General features: G+C 40.1%; 1 long non-coding RNA gene across 1 annotated transcript; it reads left to right on the plus strand.

Annotated features, from left to right (window-relative positions):
- Positions 1-23,016, plus strand: LOC140916861 (uncharacterized). The gene is made up of 3 exons (XR_012160671.1): positions 1-383; positions 1,338-1,413; positions 22,685-23,016. It is a non-coding gene; the product is annotated as an uncharacterized lncRNA (long non-coding RNA).
- The last annotated feature ends 2,960 nt before the right edge of the window (positions 23,017-25,976 follow it).

Consider the following 25,976-nt stretch of genomic DNA (forward strand, 5'->3'; position numbering starts at 1 on the left):
CTTAGAATCCCTTAATTTTGTTAGGAATGCTGCCTCAGGCAAGCCCTATGTAGCTCAGTAAGCAGAAGTTTTTTCCCTTGAATTTCAAAACTTTGATGAAAAAATCAAAATGAATTTTTTATGAACGTTTTAATGAAAGTTTCCTTTTGTTTTCAATCAACTCTATCCGCTCCCTCACCCTGAGAGATTCCAAGCCCCATTGGATTCTTTAAGCTGCCCACCTCCATTATAAGAGTGACGCTCGTCCAGTTGGAACTGCTCGAACACCATGCTACAGAGAGATGGGGTGGATTCTCCATCATTTGAAGTCTATACTGGATGTCTTTCTAAGACATATGCTGGAGCTCAAACAGAAATGGTGGGCTTGAGGCAGCGGTTATTAGGTGAGGTCGATGGTCCACATTATGCAGGAGGTCGGACAAAATGACCATAATGGTCCTTTCTGGCCTTTAAATATCTATGAGTCTATGTGAATCATGACTGATACATGCAGCAATTATGAGTTTTGAGTATTGGTAAGTGCAGCAAATTCAAAGCAATTCACAAAGTTTAAAAAAACACTTAAGAAGATTGAATAGTTCTTTTAAAAAATGGCTTAGTTCATGAAAAACCATAATTGGTGTGGCAATCTCACAAACAGAATAAGCAGCTAAATCACCCACATTATTCCCTAAGTGGTATTTGCTTAGCAGTACAATCATGTATAACACTGGGTGTAGAACCTCTCATTTTATATTGCCAAAGGATCCCAAAACATTTTCCAAATTGTCTGCAGAAATCACTTCCCATGCCATGAACTGCAGCCAGTTCTGTGAGTGGCACACACTTATACCTAGTCTGAATTTGGCTCAGGGAGAAAGGCGTTCCTGAAATCTCAACAGAAAGGGAAAGGCTGAAATAGAGAGGCCTTAAGATAAGAGAGATCTGGAGCAGAGGGAGTGCTCCCTAGAAAAGAGATAGCCTCAAAGGATACATAATGTCATGGGATCCCCTGGTGTATATGGCCCTTTAGCTGCCAATTAGATTTGTAGCCGGTGGTACAATTTGCTGCTGTGGGGGCATTTGGTTTCATGCAACAAGATCAATGAATTTGTTTTTTTACCACAATACATCCAGTATCTGAAGATCAAAGTTCTGTAGAAAGTTGGTAAATAGTATATTCTCGCTTTGATGCATGCTTAACTCCCATGAATGTGTACACATCAAGAGGAGAATGCATCCTTTATGCAACACAAACCATGCTGTTCTGACCACTTACATTGCTGGCAAAGGGGAACAGATTTAAGGGCAGATTTAGTCAAATATTTTACCTTTGTTCTTTCACTCAACTATTACAGTGCATTTCTGTGGGTGATGAAGGATCTATTCCCCCATCAACATCTCCCTTCTCAGCTCAAAAGCGTCCCAAACCAGGTAATATATAACTACATTCATTGTGATGCTAAATACAGTTAAATAGAACTCTTTAACTGGATATCATGACTCCATGAGATGACCTTTCGCTCCTGGGAAGTAGTTTTAAATTCAATCCACTGCAAAAGAAAATCCTTCCAATTCATTGGCTGTGAAAGGTCACAAGTGAAATGTGTTTTGATGATATCTGCTTAGTGGTTTAGTTCTCAGTATGTGAGAGCATCAAGCTGGTCTGAATTGCCTTTTGTCTTCCAGTCTGAGTTCTAAGAAGCCTGAGAAAGCAGTGTGGAAAAGATAGCCAAATAGCTGGCAATGGCAAGGTGCTGTGGCCAGAACTGGGAGAGGAGATACCATGTTGATCCCAACCATTACTGCATTGAATTAAAATATGAAGGGCTTCTCCCCAAACTTGACTGGGCATTTTGAGGTTTAAGTTATTAGGGTTTTTAGACATTAAAATATAAAGCAAACATTAGCTCAGCTTCCTGCAGACTCAGAGGATTATCTCATATGCAAAACCTTTAATTGGACAGCTGATTTAGGGTAGATTGGAGCAGATCTGCAGAGTCAAATTTCAGGATATAAACTGATGCAGAGGACAAAAGTAAAGCTGTATACTGCCTGCAGTATGATATATTATTGGTATAATAGTTCTTTCTCTCTTTTTCCCTTTGGATACCAAGCAGTTATTGTAAATCATCAACCTGACACACTGAAATAAAACCTCACGATGGGAATTACTCTTTTCTTTTCTCTCTTGCTTGGTCATTCCCCATACAGCAGGCTCTGTACCTGGTTACTCACAATATTCATCCTAGTCGTGCTGAGGTATCTTGAAAGAACTAAAATAAATGATAGGAATGAGACCTGTTTCTCTCTCTCCTTTCCTAATTTATTACTACAGTATTTAATATTTGTATTACAGTACTGCCTAAGGGAGGGAACCAAGATGGGGAGCCTCATTGCATTAAGCATTGTAAATCCATGTGATAAGAGGCAGCCCCTGATCCAGAACACTTATAATCTAAATAGGTAATAGAAACAAAGGAAATATTAACCCCATTTTACAGACGATAAATGCAGGCACAGAGGGATGAAGTGACTTGATTAAGGTCCCATAGGAAAATGGTGCCAAATCTGGGAATTAAACCCAGGTCAGTGCCTTAGCCACAAGACCATCAAAGGATTTTTTTTAAAACTGCATAATAGTGGGAAAGCTGACGCATTACAACGGAGAAGTGCTTTCTGCAGCAAGTTCTGTAGTCATTCTAATCTCTCCCAGGACAGAGTTGCACAGTTGTGCAGCAGCTGAGCTGGGTTGAGGTCAGGTTTGGCTTTAGCTAAAGCGTTCACTAAAAACTAGATAAAGCTGAATCTGAGGCCATGTCTTGATGCCCCACACCATGTTACCTCAGTTGACTTAGCTTAACATGATTGAAAAGCCCTGTTAATACACAGGCTAGTGTATCTAAAGCCATGTTAGCCAACTCAGATGAGCTAACACAACTGAAAAGAACACCTGTTTTGTCTGTCAAGACATAGAATCATAGACTATTAGGGTTGGAAGGGATCTCAGGAGGTCATCTAGTCCAATCCCCTGCTCAAAGCAGGACCAACACCAACTAAATCATCCCAGCCAGGGCTTCATCATGCCCTTACTGTTTGGCTAAATTAAACCTTGATTAGAAAGTGTAATATTGTGACTAACTGAAAACTTTGCTAAGTCCTGACTATTCCAATGCAGTGAGAATGCTGAGGCATATGGTCACATCGACCAGTTTCACAATTCAGACTAAGTGTTGTTCTCTTTAAGACAACACAATTCTTCCCTCCTTCGATTACCGCATGAAACTATGCTCAGACAAGGAAATAATGGCATGTTAGTTGGTAACGTGCCTTATGAGATCTCTGCTTCTGAACTCTTGAGCGTTTGGTCAACCTCAACTGATAACAGTGCTTTAGCTATTCCATCCTAGATGGGAATGGGTAATGGATGCTGAATAAAATAAAAAATAAAAGATCAATATGGTGCACTAGTGCTACTGGGTAAGAAAACTTTCTAACTATAGTAATTTACGGGGAACCCCCCCCCACAAGTTAAAACCTCACACATGCTACTAGCAAATATATTGCAGTGAACAATGCATCTACATCAGACAGATGCAACTATATATATATTAGATACCTATTTATATGCATTTTAAAGATCTATCTATCTATCTATAGTGTATTGTGATATCCCAGTAACAGCATAAAGTAATAATAATGGAACCTAATTCCAATGATAATATCCATGGTGCATCTAGGTCATAGTAGGAAGAGACCAACTAGTTCAGTTAAAATAAATCATTCATCGAACTGAATCCAAATCTTTGAGATTCCAGAGTCTAGCTGAGGACTGAGATGATGCAGGATTAAGGAGTAGGGAGGTGATTCCCAGAGCAAGCACTGTCCACAGGCTTCAAATAACCATACTTAGCACTTCATGTTCAAAGCATTTTACAAACATTGGGACTGAATTCAATGGGACTTTTGCAATTGGTTTCACTGGGAGCAGGAATGGGCCAAATATCAAATCTAAATCTGTGTTAATTTAAGGGTCAGATTCTGTTAAGCAACTAAACTCCACTCAGCACAGGAGAACAGGGATGGGGCAGTTTCAGGGAATCATATTGTGGGGAATAGTTAGCTCAGGTTCTGTGTGAGCAGTCTAGGGGTTGCTCTATGTTATGTCACTAGTGTAGGTACAGAGGAGTAGGGAAGCAGAGAATTGCACTCTGTCCTTGGCATGTTTCTTCCCTGTCCTCGCACACTCCATATGCTTGAGGAGGAGTACGTGTCAGGGGGAGGGACTGGACAGAAAGGGGCAGCTGGTGTAAGATCTTGCATGACTGCTTTATACCGGCTGAGAGCTCCTCACCACTTAAGAGAGATCTCACCTGGCCAAATCTCAGCCCTTTGGTGCTGTCAGAGAAGTGCAAAGGGGCTGGTCTAAAAATATACATGAGGAGTGAATGGGGAATACAATTAAGTAAGCATATATGTAGTGTCTGCTTTTTGAAACATTACCCTGGTGCCTTTCCTGATTCCCCTCCCCACTGCCATAAAATACCGCAAAGTATCAATCGTTGCAAACTAACAGACAGCAACATTTCTGTTTAAAAATCCCAACTGGGTTTGATTTAGAAGAGAACAAAAAATACCTTGGTGTACATTTTTTTTTAGAAACAGTCGGACGTCTTATAAACCTGTCAAACTGCATTTTTAAAAATTTCATTAAAAGATATGCTCCTGTGTCCTTGTGTGTCAAACTTTGGCCGCCAGCTAAAGTTTAGGATAGAAATTCCAACACATCTTTAAGAATAGGGCTGCAAGCGGGTGCCACTAAAATATTAAAATATATGTATCAGCTGAAATTTTTTGCATTGTTAAAATGTCACTAAAGATTCTGTTACATGATTGATATCATTCATGTTTTTATGTTATTGATCAGACATACATTTTCTGATCCAAAGCTTACATGGACCAAAAGGAAAGGCATCATAGTATGTCCTTATCTTTCGGACCTCAGGAAGTGGCCAGGCCTCAGTTTCCCCTTTACTCGGGTAAATTGATAAAGTGTAGCTCTCTGGCCAAACCATAATCCTTCCCTTCCTGGGGAAAAGAAGTCCAAATATAAACATACACCCTTAGCCCCCCCAGCCCACTGCAGGCCACAGCCTTTGTTGATATAGAGTTGATCAATACCAACTGTAGCTTTGTAGTTCGCCTTTGCGCTCTCTGGACTAATCAGTTCTATCATCCTTTCCCCCACGTGTTCTCTGGTCTTTCTCCTGTCAATACTGGGGAACTTCCTCCTACCCTCCCTCTCATCTCCAGCCATGCACTGCCCAAACAGGAAGCTAGTGCTCAATTCTTATCCCAAGCCCTCTCCCCTTACCCATATCCTCTTCCTTATCTCACTTCTCCCCAACCTAGGATCTTTCCATAACCTGTTTCTAGGCCTCTTCCCAAATCTCCTTAAAGCCCCTTGAGCGACTTACCCACACCTGGGGTTCTTCCCTCTCCAGGTTCCTTGAAAAGGATCCCAAATCTTGCCTCACCTCTAGTCTCCCACCCTTCTAAGGGGAAGCTGCTCCTTATATTCCTTGGCACTTCAGGACAGAAAATTGTAGGTTGGTGCTTTGGGGGATTGGCAATTCACTTTTACTTTATAAAGAGCCCATGAGTCCATACTACACTGTTCTGGCAGTTCATTCGTGCATAAAGATGTCCCCTGTAAGACTGGTAAGTTCAGTCAGGCGTTGGGTTTCCTGACAAACAAATGCCACTTGACGAAATTCTAGCTGCCTGAGGCAAGCTTCAATTTGCACATTCAGCTTTTTTTTTTTTTTTTAAATATTCTACGGTAAATTTTGCACTCATAAACTGATGTTCTTCTTTGGCTTGCTTCTCTGCCCTCTGTGACTTCTGCCCCCTCTCCTCAGATACTAAAAGAGTGTCCCATTGTGTGCAAAAATGCTCAACAATTCCCGTAAGTTAACGAGAAAAGACACATTCAGCCACTTTCTATAGGAATGGCTCTTTAGATTTGGAAAGCCATAATCTAGCGTGCTCACACACACACACACTTTTACTACTCACTTGAATTCCTGCCCAGCAGCAATGCAAAAAAATCTCTGGCTTTTGCTTTGTTACATTTTTGTTGAACTTGACTATGAAAAATTTGCAAATTTTGGTCAGTGCAAAATCTTGCTCATTTCCACTGTTTTGGCAAAATACACATTCAGATCACAACATTTTCCATTTTTTATCTAGATTTGGTTTTTCCACGGTTTGATTCCATTCATTACATCTGATGGGTCTGTCCCACCTGTGAATCCTCATGTGTTGTTAGAGGCAGGTCACGTCACGCATGCAGACATTAAGGCAGAAAACCATAGAATACTCTATACCCATGTCTAGCCAGCCAGATTCTCAACCCAGAGTCTCAGTGTATTATGAATAAAGATAACTTCAGACTAAAAGCTAGGAAAAAAAAGCATAACACGATTGGATTTGAAAACCAAAACTGACAAACTAAAACCAGTGATAGAAGTACAAACCACATAATTTACATCTGGATCAAACATCCAAGCATTTATTGGTGCCTAGACCACTGTAAAAATGGGGGCCAGATGCAAAATTTGGACCTCCATCCAGGTTTTAATTTTAAACATCCTCAAAATCCTTGGATTTTGGTCCAAACCCATCTCCAGTTAAAATAATATTAAGGATCTGATTTCATCCAATTAAACCCTGACACTTTCAGCTGACTGCTAACCAAGCTTTACAGCTGTGACCTGGTTTTTGTGTGTGTGTGTCACATAAAATATATTTTTGGGGAGGGGTCGGGAAATAGGGACAGTGAAGGGTAATGGGTTTTGAATCAATGGGTATGAATCAAATCCAATGTTAGCCGTTCAATTTCTTTTGGGATTCCCTCATGAAAAAATAGAGGAGTTCTGTCCCGTTTACATCAGATGGTTATAAATTGTTAGACGTTTTACACCAGGATGGCCTCTTTGGAATTTGTAGCTATGTATTTTTAATACTGTCAATAAACTACTTCCTCAAGACATAGAAGGGCAATAATGGAAGCTGTTAACAAAGTGTGAAAAGAAATGGGCTAGCAAAGGTTAATCACATGGCTGTCCACTAATGACCTCTCCAGCCCTGAGTTTAAACCCTCCACTACTTGTAAAGACCAATCACGTGAATAATTTCCTGTCTGAGGTAGCCTTTATGGCTAAGAATAAAAGCTGAGCTTATTGTGAAAAGAAAGCTCTCAGCAGGGGAGGAGGTTATTATTTTTAAGCTGATCTAAACACCTGGGTTTCCCAGTAGACCCTATTAAACTTCCTCCATTATGTCTAAATATTTCAATCATTCCTACCACAGTAGTGAATTAGTGTATTACTGCTTAAAGCATATAAGCCCTGGTGATGGGGACATCAGAAGCTGACACCAGTCACCCGTGCTGAAGAGGTGCACATTGCAGACAGGCGTCACTGTCGTCCCTTTCCCCTGTGAGTACACTGCTAAGGGCAGATACTAATGAAAGGTCCCAGCCGTATGTTCCCACTCACGTGAAAAGGTGAGCGAGAGGAACATTCACCTCAAAACCTGGTATGGAGATAGAGGAACAGGAATCCTCTACTACACTGGGCAGGGCTGCTGGAACAATGTGTATAGTGGGGGTGCTGAGAGCCATTGAACCAAACTGTAAACCCTGTATATGATGGAAACCATTTCAAGCCAGGGGGTGCGGTAGCACCCCCAGCACCCCTAGTTCCAGTACCTGTGACACTGGGCCAGAAAAGGTGTATCCCAGGCACGGTGGGCACGTGAAGGGTGGGCATCCACAGAGCAACCTTTGCTTCCTTCTTGCAAGTAGATGGAAGGTCTCACCTTGCCTGTTCCCCGTGGCCCCCTGGGTGATATGCCTCCTATGATGGAGGGTAGGGAAAGCAATTAGGATACATTGAGATAGTAAACGATGCTGGTTAACACTGAGAAATGTGGCTTTGACATCCCACAGGGGGGTGAGGGGTGGGGATGTGTGGGTAAATATGTTGCACAATCCTCCTTCTGACCCTTCTCACTCCCCCTGTGGCTAATCCATGCTCTCTTTTCCTGCATAGTTACAGGTCACAGGTCACCAGGATAATTTGAACTGGGGCTGCATGCAACTGTATAGAAATGGGGTACATGCCACGTATTCCTCCCCAGTGGTGCTGGAACTAGGGTGCTGCTTCACTCCCTGGCTTGAAGTAGTAATAACAAACACCAAATATATGGTTTCCATGATCAGCACCCCCACTTTAAAAATCGGTCCAGCACACCTGCTCCCCATCTGCTTGGCTTCGGCCATTTTTCTCCACATAGTACTTCATTAGCTTACAAATCAATCACGATCAAAAGGAACCAGCACCAAAATTCCTTTCCAATTCCCCCAAGCCGATCAGAGCTATTATTTTCCAGGAGAATTTCCCTAGTTTTGGTCCGTTTTGCTTAATGAAGAGTGCCAGAGAGGCCTAAGTAATCGAACCTTTGCAATGCTTCACAGAATAAATGTACCCAGCTTTGAATATATTTGGTTTCCTGGTCAGCATACAATGAGGGACAGATCCTCAATTGGAAAACTGGGTTTATTCCATTGACTTCAATGGGGTTACCTTGATTTACACCTGCTAAGACACACTTTTTCCTCTGCTAAGACTCTAATCTGTCATGCCTTGTCTAAAGCTAGGTGACCGTGCAAGATTTCCAAAATCAACATAACCTGAAGTTTACATAATAAATGCCTAACGTTTTCAACTTCAGTCTCTCAAGGAATTGATATCATCATTCATTATTAACCCGTTCAAAATACTTTCCAGGGAGCCACTTGATATTATACAGACAGCAGCAAAGTCTACTTAGTATACTGCAGCCCTGATTTTCCAAAACACAGAAGCTGTCCAGGTTTGTAAACAGTTGTGTGTCTAGTCTGCATGGACAGATACCTGATTTGTACATGCAGCTGCAGTTATTGTGCATTCAGTTTAGGCCCACAGTTGCTCACGGGGCTGGGTTCCTTGCCATTTTGGAAGTCAGGCCTTGTGTATGTGGAAAGAAAACAAAGTATTTAATCGTATCTAATAATGCACATGGCCTTGTGTATCCAAAGTTCCCAAAGCCATTTACAAATGGTAAGCCTCACAGCATCTCTGGGAGGGAGGGAATATTTTTATCTAATTTTTGCAGTTGGAGGAAACAAAGGTTACGGGTTTAAAAACCGGAGAGAAAAAAAGGAACCCAATCTTAACACTTCCACATCAGGGGTGAAAATTTCCTGTCAAAGAAAAAATTGTCACCAAAGCCAGCAAGGAAGGATTCAAAAATATGTTTCACAATTCAATACAAACGTATCCTTGTCAGTCTAATTCTTTTAAACAAAAATGAAGGCAGTAGCACACCCTGGTGTGATTGGGCAGTTAAGCTGTCAGAGAGCTTGAGTTTTCCCTCTAAACCTTCAGGAGGAGAAGACAGCACGGGCCGTAGGCAGACAAAAATCTCATTACTTCAGGGGCAGTTCTGCCTAGCAGGTAAGGGGTGCCGCTTAAGGACTCTCTGTGTGTGCACGTGTCTGGAAAGAGAAGGAGCGGGAGACTCTACACTCTCATACCAGAACACACTATGGAAGACTTATAGGGTGAAACCTTGACCCCAGTGAAGTCAACGGAAAAACTTTCATTGGCTTCAATGGGGCCCAGATTTCACTCATTTTTATTTTATATTTTTATAGCCCACAGAAGTTCACTATCATCAAAGGTTTCAGAGTAGCAGCCGTGATAGTCTGTATTTGCAAAAAGAAAAGGAGTACTTGTGGCACCTTAGAGACTAACCAATTTATTTGAGCATAAACTTTCGTGAGCTACAGCATCCGATGAAGTGAGCTGTAGCTCACAAAAGCTTATGCTCAAATAAATTGGTTAGTCTCTAAGGTGCCACACGTACTCCTTTTCTTTTTATCATCAAAGGTTCACTCTGACTGGTATTGCCGGTTGCAATGCACTACAGTTATATAGGACTTTCATTCAGTTCCACTTTTACTATATCAGAGTGTACATATTCCTCTGTATAACTACATATATATGGAGATTAAACACAAACACCCAGAGAAACCTGACATGTTAAAAATATGGGACAACTATTCTATGGCCTTGGAACACATTCCTGTTTCACAATATATTTTTTAAAAGCCTTAAAGGAAGCCTGTCTTATTTTGAACAACTTGACAAATTACAGCCGAGTTCCATTTGCTTAAAAAAAAAAAAAGAAATAAAGCTGTATGGGGAAAATCCAGGTTGCGGCAAAACGTTAAGAACAAACTGTCCAGGTTCTTCTTTCAGAACAATCCCGTGACCTTACAACTCTCACTTTAGAGTAAAGTGGTAATGCAAATACCTAATTAAAAAAACGGCTTGTATTTGGAGTTACTAATTAAAAATCCTCATGCTCCCCCGACTTTTTTTTTTCCTGGGGAAATCGGCAAGGTTATTTAATTGAAGTCCCATTTTGTTGGTGCAGATGCACCAAGTGTCTGAATCATCAAACGGATTTAGTGTGTTTTGATTGTTGTGTGTGCCTCATTGCTATTCCCAGAATGTCGAGCTGAGCTTATGCTGATCGGCAGGATTTAGAAGCATGAAACAGTAAAAGAGTCCTTTCTTCTCTCCCCAGCCCCCTCCCCCTCCTTGCCCCCCTGGATTTACATTGAAACTTTGCCAATATCAGATCACACTCTGTCTGCTGCCTCTGCCCCGCTTCTTTGGCCCCAAACTTCATCTCTAGATTTCCCTTTACTGACTTGAGAAGTTTCTTGCTGTTTCAGTGGAACTCCTTTAAGGTTTTAGGAGGGCAATTTGATTATTTTTCTATTCCCCTTTTCTGTTTTCAGATTGGGAAGTTGTGTGAAAAGAAGTGAGAGAGAGAGACAGAGAGGCTGCTTTTCGTCTAGAGGTGAAAACAGCCTGGTAACCAGCAGGTGCAAAGCCCCAAAGCAGCTGCTTGCTGCTCTCAAGCTGAAGCGTCTTGGTTCCCCACCCTCCAAGCCAAGAGCACTTCATATAATCCTCTCATGCAATTCACACTGTAATTGCAGAGATCCAGGCTGCCAGGGCTCATTTTATTATTATTTTTACTGATAAGATCTTCCGCAAACAGGGGACCAGTTGGATTAATTATTTTTACGTAGCTCTGCAGCTTCTGCAGAAGCAAGTTGGCTTGTTATTTTTCTTTTTTTGGTCCTGCTTTTCTCCCGCTCCCCACCTCATACCCTCTTGAAGGCCACTCACAAAGTAGCACATGTGGAACGTTCATGCCAGCTCTGTAAGTCCCTTTATTGACTGGCCCGCTTCATTCACTTCTCAAGACGAAGCCTGGCGGTTGGGTTCTAGCAGTGGAGATTAGTGTCTTGAGAGCCAGCTTGTTTTCTCAAGGCTCTGCTTGTTACATTGGTAATTATGGGTCTAAGGGATCCGTTTCTGGTATTTGACTAAGTGGCATGGATTACTGTGCAATCATTTCTCACTTGGGGGGGGGGAATCTTATTTTTTTATTATATGCCTCAGGACAACTTTTCAGCAGCTTTTATATAAGTAATTGCTCTTCCCTGTTATCTGTGTACAGGTATTTTTTATCACATGATGAAATGTATCAAACCAATAGTTAAAGCATTAAGGACTGGTAAATACACAGTGCTGTTCTCTTTTCCAGCCTGAATGCTGATCCAATGAATATGTTGTGCCTCTTATACAGGTTCCTTATTTGCTGTTGCAGTCTAATATGCCAATAAGTTGTTTATTGAGTGAAAATGTTAAATATTTGGTTCTAATCCTTGGTTCTTAAGGGTGGGATTCACAAAGGTGGAGATGTAACTTCCATTGATTTCCAGGAGAGTTCGGCACCTAAGTACCTTTATGAATCCTATTATAAGATTTCATTTGTACTCAGTTTGGTTTTCAGTAAACAAACAAACAAAAAAAAAACCCGAAAACCCCAAAAGCAAAAAATCAGTTTGCCTAGATTATTATTATTTTTTATTTTATTTTATGAATTAATATTTTGCTGCTCAAAGGTGACATGTTAATATCTGGAAGCTGAAATCCTCTGTTTAGGCACAAATGGCCTGACCCAGTTCCCACTGAAATCAGTACAAAACTCCCATCGAACGTCAATGGGACAGGCTCAATACACGTTTCCCCCATAGTGCTCCAGTAACGTACCTCAACTCTGTACTGAAGGGACCATACTTTTAGGGAGAGATCAGTTGTTTTGTCCATTCCTGCAACTGGTTAAAAAAAATTGGAAAAAGCATTCCATGATACATGTCCAAGTTGATTTCATTTCTCAGGGTTCAAAATTGACCCTTTATTTGTTTTTCATAAAAAATGCACATTTTAAAATTTAAATGGTTATTGAAATTTTTCATTTATTGAAAGCCTGTAAACAAAATATATCAATAAACTTTTTGATTTAAAAAACCATGAAAATGTTCAGTTTTGACAATATTTCCCCCAAAGCTTCGGATTAGAAAAAAGAGCATTTTTGTCAAACCATTATTCATATATTTATTGTTATTAGACCAGATGGGCCATTCAGTGCTTGATGCCTTCATCAACAAGCGTGTCACTTAGTCCAAGTTGTGGTGACTTTTGTGATGTCAGCACCTTTCCAATGCACACTGGATTAAAATCACCAACCCATTTCTCATACGCCACAGAATAACCTTTCGGTTGTAAGCTCCTTGGGGCAGGCACCATCCTTTGTTCGGTCATTGTGCAGCTAGTACAATGTCCCTAATTATGGTTTCTACACATTACCACAATACAATTAATAATAATAGGTTATAATGCATATCAATCTCTTTGGACCTGAATCAGTTTCAAAGCAGGACTTACAGAAGAAAAACTTGATTATGCCAGAGTTGTACAAAAGTGACCTTTCATGTGAGAGTTTGTATAGTTTTGTCCTGGGCAATTTCATGATGCCAGAATCTATTTTTCATAAAATAGTCATTTTTACATTGAAAACAATTCAAAATATTTTGAAATTTTGCAGGTTTTAGTGTGAATACTGATTTTTATCTCAGATAAATATGCACATTTATAGGGATGGTTTTGAGTGAACTTGGAACAAAAGTAGGTCCATTTTCAACTGAAAAAATCCACAAAATTATACAGGATGTTTGTGAAATTGAACAATTTTGGGAAACTTAAAATGAAGTGTGACTGTTGAGGTGTTTGATTTTTTTTTTCATGCGCCTCTTTTTGAGATCTACAGGTAAAAGCTTCACAGAATCACAGAGAGGTAGGGCTGGAAGGGACCTGGAAAAGTCACCTAGCCCAGCCACCTGCAGTGACGCAAGACCAAGTATACCTAGACCATGCCTCACAGGTGTTTATCTAACTTGTTCTTAAAAACCTCCACTGATGAGGATTCCCACAACCTTACTTGGAAGGCTATTCCAGTACTTAACTATTCTTATAGTTAGAAAGTTTTCCCTACTATCTAACCACAATCTCCCTTGCTGCAAATCAAGCCCATTACTTCTTGTCCTACCTTCAGTGGACATGGAGGATAATTGATCACCATCCTTTTAATAACAGCTCTTCACATATTTGGAGACTCATCTGGTCCCCTCCCGCTCAGTCTTCTTTTCTCAGGACTAAATGTGCCTAGTTTATTTAACTTTTCCTCACTGATCAGGTTTTCTAAACCTTTTATCATTTTTGTTGCTCTCCTCTGGACTTTCCAATTTATCCACATCTTTCTTAAAGTGTGGTGCCCAGAGCTGGACACTGTATTCCAGCTGAGGTCTCACCAGTGCCACATAAAATGAGACAATTCTCTCCTGTATGTTATATATGACGTTCTTGTTAATACACTCCAGAATGAGATTTGCCTTTTTGCAACTGCATCACAGAGTTGACTCATATTCAATTTGTGATCCGCTATAATCCGCCCCCTTTCCTTTTCAACAGTACTGCCACCTAACCAGTTAGGTCCCATTTTGTAGTTGTACTTTTGATTTATTTCTTTGTAGTGTAGTATTTTGAACTTATCTTTACTGAATTTCATTCTGTTGATTTCAAACCAATTCTCTAATTTGTCAAGGTTGTTTTGAATTCTAATCCTATCCTCCAAAGTGCTTGCAACCTCTCCCATCTTGGTGTCATCTGCAAATTTTATAAGCACACTTTCCACTCCGTCATTCAAGTCATTAATGAAAATATTGAATACCAGACCCAGGACAGACCCTGGTGGGATCCCCTTAGATATATCTCCCCCCGCCCCCAGTTTGACAGTGAACCATAGATAACTACTCTTTGAGTACAGTCTTTCAACCAGTTTTGTACCCTTCTTATCGTAATTTCATGTAGACCATACTTACCTAGTGTGCTTATGAAAATGTCCCATGGGGCTATGTCGAAAGCCTTACTAAAATCAAAATATACCATGTTAACAGTTTTCCCCCTAACCACCAAGCCAATAACCCTATTAATGAAGGACATTAGGTTGGCTTGACATAATTTGCTCTTGATAAATCCATGTTTGCTATTACTTACAACCCTATTATCCTCTAGGTGCTTACAAATTGATTGTTCAATAAATTGTTCAGGTATCTTTCTAGGCATCAAAGTTAGTCTGACTGGTCTATAATTCTCTGGGTCCTCTTTGTTCCCGTTTTTAAAGACAGGTGCTATATTTGCCCTTCTCCAGTCCTCTGGGACCTCACCCACCCTCCAGGAGTTCTCAAAGATAATTGCAAATGGTTCCAAGATTGCTTCAGCTAGTTCCTTAAGTACCCTAGGGTGAATTTCAACAGGTCCTACTGACTTGAATACATCTAACTATTCTTTAACCCGTTCTTTTCCTGTTTTGGCTTGCATTCTTTCCCCCAGGTGTTAATATTAATTGTGTTACATATTGGCCACAATTTACCGGTCACAATTTACATTTTAGTGAAGACTAAAGCAAAACAGGCATTAAATACCTCAGCCTTCTTGACGTTGCCTATTATCCACCCTCCTTCCCTGCTAAGTAGAGGAACCATACTTTCCTTCATCTTTCTCATGCTCCTAATGCATTTATTGCCTTTTATGTCTCTTGCTAGGTGTAACTCATTTTGTGCCTTAGCCTTTCTCATTTTGTCCCTACATGTTTGAACAATTCTTTTGTATTCATCCTGAGCAATTTGCACATTTTCACTTTTTGTTGGATTCCTTTTTGATTTTCAGGCTATTAAAGAGCTCCTGATAGAGCATGTCAGCCTCTTACTATTCTTCCTATCTATCTTTCCTTTGCATCAGGATAGTTTGCTATTGTACCCTTAATATTGTCTCTTTGAGAAACTGCCAGCTCTCCTGAACTCTTTTCCCCGCAGAATTTTCTTCCTATGGGATCTTACCTACCAGTTCTCTGTGTTGGCTAAAGTCTGCTTTTTTGAAATCCATTATCCTTATTTTGCTGCTTACTCCTTCCTTTCCTCAGAATCATGAAATCTATCATTTTATGATCACCTCAATTGCCTTCAACCTTCAGATTTGTAACCAATTCCTCCCTGTTAGTCAGAATCAAGTACAAAATGGCTGTTCACCTAAGAGTACGTCTACACAGCCTGCAGCAGCGAGCCTCCCAGCCTGAGTGGACAGACTTGGTGTAGCAGAGCTTGTGTTAGTGCTCTGAAATTAGCTGTGTAGACCGCTCTTTGAAGTTGTGACTTGGGCTGGAACTCGGACTCTGAAGTCCACTCCCGCCTGCACAGGCTTCAAAGCCTGCGCTCCAGACCAAGCCTCAATTCAAAGTGCTGTCTACACAGCTAAGGGGTGTCAGGTTCTGTGCCAAGTAAATATGTGGGTCCAGTGAAATCAGGCAAGGGGCACTTCTCTACTGGGTGAAGAGGGAGTGTGAACAGGTTTTCAAATCGTGCATAATTAAAGGTTGAGGCAGCTGGGTGACTTTCAAAGTGTACATGGGGAAGAAGGCTACTGCACGCCAGTGGGGTGGGAGAGAACAGGCGGAATGCATCTCCCATAAAAGTACCTGGGCTCATGCTCACAGCTGGCCATGCCTGCTCTTAGTTACAGTATGTGAACAGAGATTTCCTTGAAAAATCAGTTACTTCATTGGCATGTGCAATGACAAGATACACTGACATTGGCTGATGCAAGTCTGAGGATTAAATACAGGTTTTTGGAGCGAATTATAAAGCCACATATGCACTACTATTAATTATTATGGGACAGATTTTTCACTACTTTGTCTCTTGAGTCATCATTTGTACCTGCATGAAGTGGGTATAAAATGCTGCCATTCCAATTTATTATGATCCTACACCCAATTTTCACAGGTGTAAACCATGACTCAAGGTATGAGGAATTAAGCCCTATTTTTAATCATCTGTAGTAAGGAAGATAACTTGGCCCAAATTCATCCCGATCTCCTTCCTCTCTTTCCTTCACCTTCCTTTTCAATGGCAAAATGGAAAATGGAAAATAAGGGAATCATAGAACTGGAAGGGACCTTGAGAGGTCATCTAGTCCAGTCCCCTGCACTCAAGGCAGGACTAAGTATTATCTAGACCATCCCTGACAGGTGTTTGTCCAACCTGCTCTTAAAAATCCCCAATGATGGAGATTCCACAACCTCCCTTGGCAATTTATTCCAGTGCTTAACCACTCTGACAATTAGGAAGTTTTTCCTAATGTCCAACCTAAACCGCTCGTGCTGCAATTTAAGCCCATTGCTTCTTGTCCAATCCTCAGAGGTTAAGAACAACAATTTTTCTCCCTCCTCCTTGTAACAACCTTTTATGTACTTGAAAACTATCATGTCCCCTCTCAGTCTTTTCTCCAGACTAAACAAACCTAATTTTTTCAATCTTCCCTCACAGGTCATGTTTTCTAGACCTTTAATCATTTTTGTTGCTCTTCTCTGGACTTTCTCCAATTTGTCCACATCTTTCCTGAAATGTGGCGCCCAGAACTGGACACAATACTCCAGCTGAGGCCTAATCAGCATGGAATAGAGTGGAAGAATTACTTCTTGTGTCTTGCTTACAATACACCTGCTAATACATCCTAGAATGATGTTTCCTTTTTTTGCAACAGCATTACATTGTTGACTCATATTTAGCTTGTGATCTGCTATGACCCCCAGGTCCCTTTCTGCAGTACTCCTTCCTAGGCTGTCAGTTCCTATTTTGTATGTGTGCAATTGATTATTCCTTCCTAAGTGGAGTACTTTGCATTTGTCCTTATTGAATTTCAACCTATTTACTTCAGACCATTTCTCCAGTTCTCTCCAAGTGAAAGAAAGGAAGAAAAACCAAAATGTTTTCATTTTTGGTTTTTAAAAAAATCAGTTTTTTTCTTCTTTCCTATTTTGATTTTTTTCATCTAAAATATCTGAAAATTTGAAAAAAAAGTGACATTTTCAGAGAAAAAACATTTTCAAAACTTTTTGCAAAACATGCCATTTTCAGTCAGCTCTGATCCCCGATATGACTCAGAAGTGATGTCAGTTTTACCCAAGGGATGAATAACATTTACTCCATAATGTTAAAAAGGGTTTTTATACTATACATTTACCCACCTGCACCTTTCTGAACAAATAAGATTTAGCAGACTTAGAAAATTTAGAACCCTTGCACATTTCCTTGAAAGATTTAATATTCCATTTAATCTAACAGTAAAACATAACAAGTAAAACTATTATGAAGGCTGGAAAACTCCATCCTTTGCCCATCCAATTATACTTAGTTAGAGCAGCTTGTATAATTTTCCATTAGAGATCTTAAGAGGTGTGGGTGGTCTTACACGCTGGGGCACAAAAAGGTTCATTAAATTGTCAGCTGTATTTTATAATTTCCTTGCTTTTGTTAGTCGAAACGAGGTCCCCATATATTTGAGAGATGGACCTGGACCAAAAGCTTGGATCCAAACATACCAAGACCTTGGAGAAATTCAGCTCCAGATCATTACATTATGATTTATCCTTATCTCCATAAGTCCTAACTTGGTGTTTAAGGCACATGTGTTTATCTATATGTGAGTGTGTGTTTATCTTTCTGTACACACACATGCTTTATACAGCATCCATCTATATTACATTAAGATTACTTTGCTATAATTATTCTGTTTGCTGGTTTAATGCTGCTGGAATATAATATAACATTTCCTTAAGTACCAGAATCTTTGTATGGTGTCTTTTTATTATTTAAATCTAAAGAAATACCCCCCCCCCCCAGCATTTTACGGTAGTCATAGAACTTTATATCAACACACTGATAAAGAATTAATATTTTCATCTTAACATTTTAGTTCTTACCAAATGCATATTTAGCAGTTCAGATGCGCTGGAATATTGATATTGTAACTGTAAAGCTGCACATTAGCCCACATTTGCTAGTTAGTTGTTTATATGTTATAACACAGATGCTAAATAAGCTAGAGAAACAAAGAGAAGTACTTAAGAGAATTCAGTACCTTGGATTTCACCAAGAGTGAATGAATAACAGTGGTACTTTTTGAAAGCATAGACAGCATCTATATTGAAACTAAACTAATTATAGCTATTGACGACATTTTTGGAAGAAGAATTAATTCACAATATATGGGCCTTTGGACTCAACCTTTACATTTGGGCATGCAGACAACTTCTGGTTACCTCATGTGCACACAAATCCAGAGAGAGAGAGAGAGAGAGAGCGAGAGAGAGAGCACACGCACGCACGCAAAAGCTGTTTACATTTAGAGGCTGATTTTGAAACTGAGGTCACTGGTGTTGCTGAAAAGATTTGAAAAGAGACAAAAAATAGTAATCAATTAAACAGAAGCTTTGCAGATTTTTACCTAAGAATAATAATTTAAAATGCCATGGGCCAAGTTCTGTGCAGACTGATACTCCTCTGATTTTGGTGGGATTATGTTATATTATGACTATTATTGTTATTTGCATAATAGTAGCACCAAAGGCTCCAGCAAAGATTGAGGCCTCATTGTGCTAGGTGCGATACAAACAAACACATACTAAGCAACAGTAGTCTCTGCCCCAAAGAGTTTAGATAGACCTAAAAAGACAAAGAATGGGAGAGGAAACAAAGCGAGGTGAAGTGACTTGCCCAAAGTCACACAGCAGGTCAGTGGCAGAGCCAGGAATAAAGCCAAGGTCTCCTGATACCTGGCCCAGTCCCCTATCTATCAGATCATGCTGCCTTTCCTAGGGTACAAATCCACACAGGATTTGGTCTGATGAGTTTACATGAAACCAGATTCACAAAATTCTATTTGTCCATTTGCCAGGGGCAAGTAAATAAAAAAAAAAATCTGTTATTCTCAATCATCATGGCAAATGGCAGGTGAGTAGATTTTGTGCCTCAGCTGTTGGTAACTTCATAACAATTTTGGAAGGCTGAATCCTGGACGTTATATTTGGAGAGTTAAAGTTCATATGTTGAAGTGCTCAGCACTCCCAATTGGGGTCAGATTTTCAAAAGTGGGCAGCACCCAGCAATTCCTCTTGTGCCACTTACAGCCAGATTTTCAAAAGACATCAGCGCCCTGTATGCTGAGATCTTTGGAAACCGTGGCTGCTTATTTTGGTGCCTAAATGGGAGCCGAGCTCTTTAAAAAAACAAAACAAAACTATTCCTAAGTGGACCCTACAGCAAACTTTTAAGACTGGTAGAGATGGTCTCAAGCCTTAGTTCTGAGATCCAAATCTCATATTCTGTATGGTTTAGGGATAGATCAGATCTGAAGATTTTGGTTCACCCCATTACAAAGACAGAGGACTTTATAGCAAAATACAGATCTTGGTGTATCTCTGACAATAAATTTTAAAAAACAAATTCACAGGTGGGGATGGCAAGCAAGTGCCACGTGCTCAGTTAAGACTCTGCTAGCAAAAAAGTGCAGTTCTGTGGCTTTCTCTCAGCCTGGATGAAAAGTAACAGGTCTTCTTACCAAATACAAACTCTTAAATATCACAAAAGAGGGGACAGAGTTTGTAAATAGCAGCAATTTTTGAGCTTCTAAGTTAAGCAGGAAAAAGAATGATTTTTTTTGAGTTTTCACAAGAATCTTCTGCTCTCTACATTGATCTCATTCTTGCAAAACATAAAAAAAAACCAAAATGTGTGGATCCCAGTCTTCCTTTTCACCCCCATCCCAAGTTTAATGGGCAGTTGGCTTGCGAGCTCTTTTATATTATTAACAAGCGAAGAGGGCTTGTTGATCAGAGTTCACCACAGCTCTATTTTCTCCCCTCTCTAATTTTAAGAGCAGACCAGCCCCAATATTTGAAACTCCTCCTGCCCCTCTTCTTTTCATTCTCGGTTTCTTCCTTCCTTTCTCCCCCCACGGCCCCCCCACTCTGTCCCCTTCAGAAGCCCCCGGGATGACACAGCTCATTGATGCATCTCCTTCATTAGCATTTCAGCAGCTTGGCTCAGTAGTTTCAGAGACAATCCGTCATGAGAAAACTGAAGAATGTGCCCCATTTGCATGATTCTGTGCCAGAATGCAACTTTTTCTCAGCTGTTCATTGTGCAATTTCCCCCTGAGCCTTCAACTTTCCCATGAAGTCCCAGAAATCATATTATTAGATTTCCAGCCCAAATGAAATGGCTCCAAAGTTTGGTTTTATGAACATTTTTACCTAACCTCACTGCTATACATAAACAGAGAATTCAAGTACATAAGAAACATGGGTTTACTTTTTGTTGCTATGAAAGGGAATATGCATTAGCTGAATGAAGTCGCTTTGAAACTACAAGAGGAATTTATGTTCCATGATCAGAACAATCCAATAACACTAGTGAATCCTTAGGCATATTTTGAACTTCCATTTGTCCTTGCTTAACTATTTTATGCCTGTCACAATTAAATGTTTGTAATCCGTTTTGAGTGTCTTTCTGAAATGAATGGATATGCAAACAACTTGATTGAAATGCTCAGTGCATATGTCTAAAAGTTACTGGCCCTCACACATAAGCAGAACAAATCAAGCTTTTGGTTAGTTTGTTTTAGAAATCAAAATGCTGTTTATAGAAAGTTGGACATATAAAACCTGCTCCTAATCACATTCCGGAGGGTATCTGCGTCTGTGGAAATAAAGAGCTTGTTATAGTAAAAGTGAACAAAAAAAATTAAAATTGGTGTAAAGCAACCAAACTACTCAATTAAAATGTATCCCAGTAGGAGAATTAGGCACCTGTTCTATAAAGTTATACAATAGGGCATCAGAGAACCACAGTGCATTTTCACAAGCAAAGGAGCTTTTAACAATCTAGTTGCTCATTATAGTCTTTATTTGGGTCTATATACACCAGTAATTATATTTTCCTTTGTCTTTTTTTTTTCAAACCCAGTATCAGCAGAACAAATAATATTGTTTTCATTCTTGTGTGGCTAAAAGATTTCAACTCAGCTTTTTTCCTCAGCTTTCTTCTCTACTTTCTCAGTTACTCCTAATGAATATAGCTCTACATTAGGCTACTAAAATATTTTCTCTGCCGCTTGGTGGGCCGGGGAAGGGGCACCATGACCAATTTAATCAAGTGTATTGAACAAAATGTAATTTCTTGATCTATATATATGCAAAATGACACACAATTAAAACCTGCTTGGTTTGGAAGAAAACCTAAACAAGAGAGAAATTGGTTGCCAGATAATTTCATGCACAAACAGATAAATTAGAGCCCTTAAGTTGCAGAAGTTTGGTTGATGGTGGGAAGCTCACACGGTGATTAGAATTAGGTTGCGGAAGATTTCATTAATTATAGGTGACTGGTTTCCCCCTCAGAGGACAGCTCAGGTCCCCTTGTTCCCCCTCCCTGGCTCATCTTAAACTGTTGTCTAACCTTTCCCTTAATCCATCTCATCTTGAGCTGATGGGAACTGCTTTCATTCCACCTTATGTGGAGGTAATGAAACAATCTTCTTATTCACTTGGTTTCTCTGAGCCGGTGACACACAACAAAAAAAATGAGAGCTCTGATTAATGGCCGCTAATTAGCAATGTTAATGACCAGGTGTCCAAGAGCATGGCCAGCTCCTCTCAGCATGGAGTGATCTCTCAATGAGGGCCCTGCAAATCCATCCCCAGTGACCCTTCCCCTCAGCTGCCAGTAATGAAGCTGAGCTCTCTCATTACACCCAAGAGAGGCTCAGGGGGAGGCCAAGGCCTTGAGAGCCAAACTTTTCCTTTGGGTCTAGTGGGTCTCCATTAATTAAGGTCAGCATTTTGGCCCCCCCCCCTCCACCTCTTAAAAACCCTCCAATGGTAAAAGATTTGAGAAAAAGGAAGCTTAACTCTAACTCATTTGCCATTCTGAGCTTTCCTAGTGATGAAGATGCCTTTTCCCAACGGTCCAGGTTGCTAGTTAAAACTCTTCGCCCCGCCACCTCTGGGTTTCAGTCTTGTATAAATATAACTGTATGAAATGAGTGGGAGAAAAAAATATATATCATCAGCACAGCCTCCTCCCTTCACATTCTGCCTAGATGTCTGAAGTTACAGAGTGCTATAGAAGTGAAGAGTTATTTTAGAATGTGATGTTCTGTCTTTGAATCAGTAATGATAAAAACTTAACATGTATTAAAAAGCTAATGTGCATTTCCATACAGGTTGCGGTGGGTGAGATGTAGTTTGTTAATTCATTGATTTTTTTTTTCCCCAGATGTAGAAAATGTGTCCTTCCATGTATACATAATGTTAACAAAAACACCCACATGGCATGTTGATAATTCTGGAGAAGTTGGCAGCTCACTTGATCTGACAACATGCATCTCCGAAGAATTTTAGCTAAACACTGAAGCTGATCTTTGCCTCTGCACAGAGGTTTGATAAAACAGAAACTGGAATTTGCCTTCCCTCCAGTGTGGCCTCAGTTTGAACTATGGTAAAACTAACCAGGCTGCCAGCTGTCAGCTCCAGTCTGAGCCTGTGATGATCATAACATGAACCTGTATCTTTCAGTACAGATTGTGTATGTCTACAATAGTTGATAAGCTATAGAAATCTACCTTGTTTTTCAAATTAGGTTTTTTTTTCCAATGTGGAGGTAAAAATCAAAATGTTTAAAGACAGAAGAATTTTGGCTTCATCAGTGTGGCAAGTAGCTACTGTTGGTGTAAACTTTAGCAGCTATAAAAAATAAATAAATAGTGCGGTGGAAATATCTATGGCGTTTGTATTAAAACACGATTTTGTGTAACTTCATTTAACCTGATTAATTTGACAGTATAAATGCTTTCTTTTTCTTGGAAATAAATCTATTAGCAATCTACTGTTTTTCAGAGGTGCATTGCAATCGAACTGCACAGGTCAGAACTAAGATGCTTTTCAGGACTCAAGCAGCTAAGGGGATTGGTAATGAGATATGCAGCCTTTCACCTCTAGGTCACCAGATCCAATACGTCTTGAGCTGGTAGTGGCAGAAAGTTATCACTGTCAGATAACTGCCCCTATTCAGTGGTTGATCTGGGATGAAGAGGAGCTCTGATTTCATTTTCTAGTGGGCAGGTGTTTTCATAAGGGTGTCCCCAGTACATCTACATGGGCCGAGATACCGTACAATAATAAGTGTTGTCCCATAAATACTGAAATGAGATATTCCTAAACTTTTTCATATCACGAACTGCATCTTGACAGAAAGATTGTCTCAGGGACTCCTGCCTTCTGAATCATGACTACCTGGATACCCTCATTTTCTACTGGCCATTGAATAATGTTTCCGCAGGATCTAAATAATTGCTTACATGGAAAATTAATATTAGAACAGTATTTAATGCCATTTTTTTACTTTTCTTAATGCAATTGCAGGTGGAATAAAGGAGAAGCTAGCACCCTCTGACTAGTTCTCTGTGGAGCATTGGTAGTTCATTGCCACAGTTTGGGAACTACTTCCCTAAGGGATACCACCATGCCATTTGGCTTTCTAATGAGAAGTTTCATTGGTGAGATTGAGAATTGAATAGGGGTCCTCACCAGGCCAAGATTGGAGCATCTTAGTGTGGCGCTGTGGGAAGCTTGCATCACAGTTGCTGGGCTTCTTTTGTGGATATATAATTAACGGTGATTTCCAGTGCTGTCCATCAGCAATCTTTTACCCGCACTAAATGCACTTTAAAAAAAACCTAGTAAGATTTACTGGTTCAGTCCACAGTTACGTAGTGACTTGTTTCCCACAGAAACATTAGAGATTCTAAAGAGACACAGCAAGTACCTGAGTCAGCATTGCATATGCCTTTGCTCATGTACCACCAGTGGTATATGTATCGCAGTTTGGGAACCCCTGTCCTAGAGTATGGGACTTGGTGTCATGCTGTAGACCAGGGGTTCCTAAACTTTCGGACATGTACCACTGGTGGTACATGAGCCTGATGTTCCATCAATTCACTCCACAACACTCTTTTGAGAAGATCATACAGGAACCAATAAACTTCGGTTGCTGCTGCTCTAAATATGTAATTCTTGGGTTCTGTTCTGGGCTGAGCCACTGATTTGCTTAGTGACCTTAGTCTGTCTAGGTTTTTATACAGATGCTTATCCCTCTTGTATCCAACCACCTCACAAAGCCACTCTGTGCTTCAGTTTATCCACCTGTAAAATGGACATATGAATACCTTCCTGACAGGCTACAGTGAGGCTTAATTCATTAACGTTTGTACAGCACTGTAGCACTTGGATGAAAGAAGTCATGCAAGCACAAAGCATTATTAATACGCTAATTGAATAAAAATGTGTGTTGATAACACTTTAGGAAGGAAATACGTGACTATTAATGACAAGCAACTGGAAATAAAGCAGGAACTCTGCCCTTATTTAGAGTAACCTAGATGCATAGACAACTTAAAACAGGTGCTCTGTCCTCAGTTTTAGGCAATCCAGGCTCCATAATTGACTTGAGAAGAGCTACTCCAGGCTACTGTGTAATTGCAGAAGTATTCTCTCTTCTGGCTCCCAGTCTCCTCATCATGTTCTAACTCACTGCTCTTTACGCTAAAGCCTTTGTTGATGAGAGGCCGGAAGCAGTAAGTACAAATAAAGCAATTAGCAGGTGGGGGGAAGGCTACCACTGCTTAAGGCTAAAGTACGCAGTCTTTATTGGGACACTAAGTAAATGGAAGTCTAGAGCTTGGAAGACAAGGAAGAAACACAGCAATAATCCAGAAAAATAGATGAAGGAAATACATTGCAAACACACTCTCTCTAACACTGTATTCAGAAAAGATTGGCTCCAAGGGTATATTGGTAAATAGCTTGAATCCCAGATTTGTTTGTTTCATTTTACAGGATTATATTTTGATGGGGAATTTCCCTGAGATTTTTTAAAAAAGAAAAATCCTATATTGTCCTCTTTCTTGTTTACATTTTTAACAACAACAAAAGCTGTAATTTTTGTAGGGCTAACAATATTTGGTGCTAGACTGCTGCAGAACCAGCCAGCAGAGGGAGCCAAGGTTATGAACAAACCTTTGTTCTTGCGGCTCTGCTGACACATACCCTGGCAGAAGGAAGAAGAGCCATCTTGGCTGGTACTTCTTGAGAAACACTGACTAATATTAATGTATATGACAGAAAACAGACAAAAATACCCCAAATAACACATGGTCTTTCCAGGCTTCTAATACTAGATTACAAATAATGGTGATCAAAAGAGAAAAACAAGGTTATTGTGCTTTCCCTTTGGGATTGTCTTCATTGCTGCTGGACAAGTTGGTTTAAACTATGAAGTATTCCTGGGATCTGTTCCTAAGCTGCTTTTACTTTAATTAGAGATACTCATGAACAAAAGTCCTGGATTTTAACACTCAGAAATGTTGGACACAGAGACTATGTCAGAACCTGAACGAGGATCAGGATTAGGATTTCAGGGCCCTATAATGAATGAAAACAGGGTCTCAGAAGAAACCCAAACTTTTCGCAAGGGGATGTTTCTGGAATCTAAACTCTGACTCCACTCAAAA

Source organism: Lepidochelys kempii, chromosome 9 (genome assembly GCF_965140265.1).
Source record: "Lepidochelys kempii isolate rLepKem1 chromosome 9, rLepKem1.hap2, whole genome shotgun sequence".
NCBI classification, from domain to species: domain Eukaryota; kingdom Metazoa; phylum Chordata; order Testudines; family Cheloniidae; genus Lepidochelys; species Lepidochelys kempii.